This window comes from Eleginops maclovinus, chromosome 16 (genome assembly GCF_036324505.1).
Source record: "Eleginops maclovinus isolate JMC-PN-2008 ecotype Puerto Natales chromosome 16, JC_Emac_rtc_rv5, whole genome shotgun sequence".
Classification (NCBI taxonomy): domain Eukaryota; kingdom Metazoa; phylum Chordata; class Actinopteri; order Perciformes; family Eleginopidae; genus Eleginops; species Eleginops maclovinus.
Genome location: NC_086364.1, coordinates 17,352,873 through 17,356,926, shown reverse-complemented (window position 1 = coordinate 17,356,926; position 4,054 = coordinate 17,352,873). Strand labels below are relative to the sequence as shown.

Below are 4,054 nucleotides of genomic sequence, written 5' to 3'. Positions count from 1 at the left end.
AAGGAAAAATACAGTACAATTACTTGAGGCAAACTTATGTAATATTAAACTTCTCTCTCACCAATAATGTGTGATACAAAAGCTATGAGTCATCATATACCTGTTTGCTGTGTTCTTGCAAAGAACATGAGGCCACATGGTCAACTGTAAATGACTGTTCTGTGAACCCATGGACAATGAACTGCTCTACCTACTGTTTCTGTGATTGAATGTTTTCATAGGGCTTTCAGGAGAGCCTCAAAACATCCTGCTAAAAGCTTCTAGACTGCACTCTTATTTACCAAATCAGAAATGTGTATTCTATTCAATGTGATCTTTTTTGATAATTAATGTATGTTTTTATCACTATAGCATACAGTGGTCCTCCCTAAACTTTTTGAGGCCCCATGGGGAGGCCCGCTTCAGATGTTGAAAGCGTCTGGTTTAGAAAATTTTAAAAAGCAACCATAATGACGCACCTGACAACTTAGATGCAATTGCTTTTAGGACATTGGCAACCCACAAGTAATTCTAATTTCAAATTTAAGTAGCAAGGGAAAGAGGAAGGTTAAGTTAGTGGTAAACTGGCTAGCATGCTAACCCTAGCAGTCTGCAAAGTTGTATATTATATGGCTTTGTATCAAACATTTTACTGTCATTAACTTCTTGAACTCCCTAAAGAAAATCCACACCCCTTCTTTGCTGCTTGGACTATTTCAGTGGTGATCAAAAGGTTTGGGCTTTTGGGAGCCCCGCAATTTTGTGACGTCTGAGTGTAGCCCCCTGTCCTGAGAAATCTACTTGTATAAATCTTTAAATTACAGCCACTGCAGGATGGGATATGTCACTTGTATAGGGAGTGATTTATTGTTGTTTCTTGTCAGTAAATGAAAACTTTAACGACATCTCATAAAATAAGATGGATGTCTTATTATGCAAATGTTTTCTGTGTGACGTTACAATCAACTGTTGCACTGCTTAAAATATGAAGATCAAAAGGTGATAGATGGGTCAATTCAGTTCCTGACTCACAATAATAGTAATGTGGATATGAATGATTGTGAGAGTCAGAACACTATTATATTAGTTGTTGCTCGCAGCACTAAGAATAAGAAGAAACAGTCTAGTATGTTCTTGCCACCTGAGTACCAGGGCATTATTGTGCCTAACCAAAAATGAGGATCGCTGACCAGAGCCACTGTCGTCTTTGGTCGCATGACTTCTGTTACTAAGCCATGATGGCGGCCATTGAGGGTGAAAAGGGTGCATTGTTCCACATTTCACTTTTCTCCCCTCATTCAGCTCAATTGGAGGTTGTTCTGTGCTACTCTGGAGTCTGAGACCCACCCTGGCCAACATGAAGAGACACCAGGTATGAGTGTTCAAGATTTCATAGGTATAAAGATCGGAAATGTTCTGAATGTTAAAGAGCCTTCTTATTGTTAACAGGTCGATTGTGTTCAAGATCTCGGCCCATTTTGTCATATTGGGCTGTACCTGGATTCTGGGCCTGTACCAGTCAAACCTTTTCTTCCGGATCCTCCTCACAATTTTTAACTCCCAGCAGGGCATCTTTCTCTTCGTCGTCCTGTGTGTGCTCAACAAGGAGGTAGTCTTACGCTTGATCGTTCATGAATTCTCACAAAATATAATTTATTGACACAATGCTTATGTTGCATTAGTTGACCAGATGAGCTACGATATTATTTAACATTTGAAATGATGGATATGTTAGCGTGTATTCTGTAGATCAGGTATATTTACTTCTATTTAATACTTCTGTTGGCAGTTTTGTGTATTTTGTATGGAATTGAATTGTGTGGTCCAGGTGCGAGAGGAGTACATGAGATGGCTGACATGCTCTTTTGGAAAGAACAGAGCTGTAAGTCCTCACCTTTTCTCTAATCATACAATAAGGTCATTCACTTTACATTTTTGATTTAATATAGTTAAATGGGGCGGCCCCAACTGATTTCTACCATGTTGAGTAATGTGAAAAGCATGAGAAATCCTCTTGTCAACAGGCATTGGTGTGAACTGTATAGAGTATTTGTGGTTTGGAGCTGTATTTGTTCGTACTAAAACTGCCTATCAATTTCAACAATAATAATACTGATAATAATTTATTTCAATAGAGAGATGCACCTTCAATCTCTGAGGATTTGGACAAGGATGAGGGTAAAAAAGGATGAATCCTGATGATATAAAAAGGAGAACAGAGGCAAAAATCATCTGTATGAAGTTATGATTCACCTTTTTATAAACTGTAGTTTAATAAATGCAAAAAGAAGTAAATGTCTACATATTAAATATATCCTCATCCTATGCTAGCCAGACTGAATGTGACTCTTTCACACTTTTGCTAAATATCTTTTAATTTATGTAGCTTATTCAATTCAGTTTGACAATCCTACGCAACATATTTTAAAAACATACAATATACCCAGTACATTAACACAACATATTAAAATAATGCACACCAGGGCTTTAAGAAATACATTTTTACAATCAGGGCTGTATATAAGAAGTCTTTATGGTGTTATTGACTACAGAGAAGGCTCACCATCGCTCCTCCTTATTCATTTGCTTGTGTGGGAGCTTCCATAAACACACCATGAGTCAGACACAGACTAAAAAAACAAACTTTCTTTAAAGCAAAAACATTCATGTCTTAGTTGTTTCTTCTCTTTCCATTTGTATTCTATTTACATGAGAGCTAGGACACTTCGAGGCGTGTCAAACTTTACAAGACAAATTTTAAGGGACAGCCAAACAGATTCTATTTGATTTACAATGTTTGACGTTAAAGTCTCTTTACCTCATACATGAATAAAAAAAATAGCATACAGTGGTCACAGAAGCATAATTACATTAACATTGCCCAGTAACATAAGAAAACACCCAGGAATGCAATCACATAGTTGAAACATGTGTACTGTAGTACTATACAGTGCCTGTATACCAATCAGGTCTCTATAAGACATGCATTCAATGAAATACACAACAAAAAATACAAATGTTTGTTGGATTTCACACAATTTAATAAAGCTATTGCAGTTTTATCCTACTGGTAATGTTGCTCTGTGGAACAGCTCTTGTTAAAAAGGCCCTATCATGCTGTTTGGGGTTTTCCCTTTCCTGATGTTTGTGTTTATATAGGTTTTTGTGCATGTAAATGGTCTACAAAGGCTAAAATTCAAATGTCCCCCCCTTAGGGAGTTTCTCTCCCACATACTCATCCCCTCTGCCAAAAATGCCTCTATTAGATTCAATTATTTTAGTTCTGTTACACAGGGACATCACTATGTGGTTGACCAGTGTAACAGAGGTAGCCAGCTAACCAATCAGAGCAGACAGGGCTCTGGTTTCAGACCGAGGGGGAAAAGAGGTGCTGCAGCACAGACAGTATGAGAAACATAAAGACCTTTTTGAACATTAAAGACTGTAAATATCTCACAGTAGAGGATCAAAATACAAATATGAACCTGAAAATGAACATATGTCCTCTTTAATACCTGCATTTCTGTATGTTGTGCTGTTTCTCACATAAATCATGTAATTTTAATGTTATAAATCATTGCTTATGATACTGTTCGAAATAGAAACCAGCAAATCAAACATATTAAATGGAATGCCATTCGTGAAATAACTATAGATGATTGTGGCAAATGGGGATTTAATGAATGTAAAAAAACATGTATATCATTAAAGCGTTTATCAAAGACACCGGTTTCGTTCGACAGTGTACATTTCAGAATTGCTGGTTTTGGATTGCACTGCAGAACAATGCGTATGTCTGCCTCAAGGGCGCAGCATTAAACCTCAATGACTTTTTAACACGGCGGACACCTAGGAAGCAATGTGATATGCATGTTTTGTTTTTATAAGTAATAGCTTGAATTGAGTAATATTTGTTTGCGTGTGCTCCCGCTGAGAAACACATTTTTCCTTTTTGGATCATGATTGTTTTTACCATCAATCATAGATTATGTAGAATGCATAAATCCCATGTTATCATACATCATCATAATTGATCTTACTAATAACTCCTCTGTTGTCTCAATATCTGCTGCTA

At 36.9% G+C, this 4,054-nt stretch overlaps 1 long non-coding RNA gene across 1 annotated transcript; it reads left to right on the top strand.

Annotated features, from left to right (window-relative positions):
• The first annotated feature begins 1,280 nt into the window (after positions 1-1,280).
• On the top strand, positions 1,281-3,704 carry LOC134877490 (uncharacterized). The gene is made up of 4 exons (XR_010167584.1): positions 1,281-1,351; positions 1,429-1,588; positions 1,808-1,861; positions 2,115-3,704. It is a non-coding gene; the product is annotated as an uncharacterized LOC134877490 (long non-coding RNA).
• The last annotated feature ends 350 nt before the right edge of the window (positions 3,705-4,054 follow it).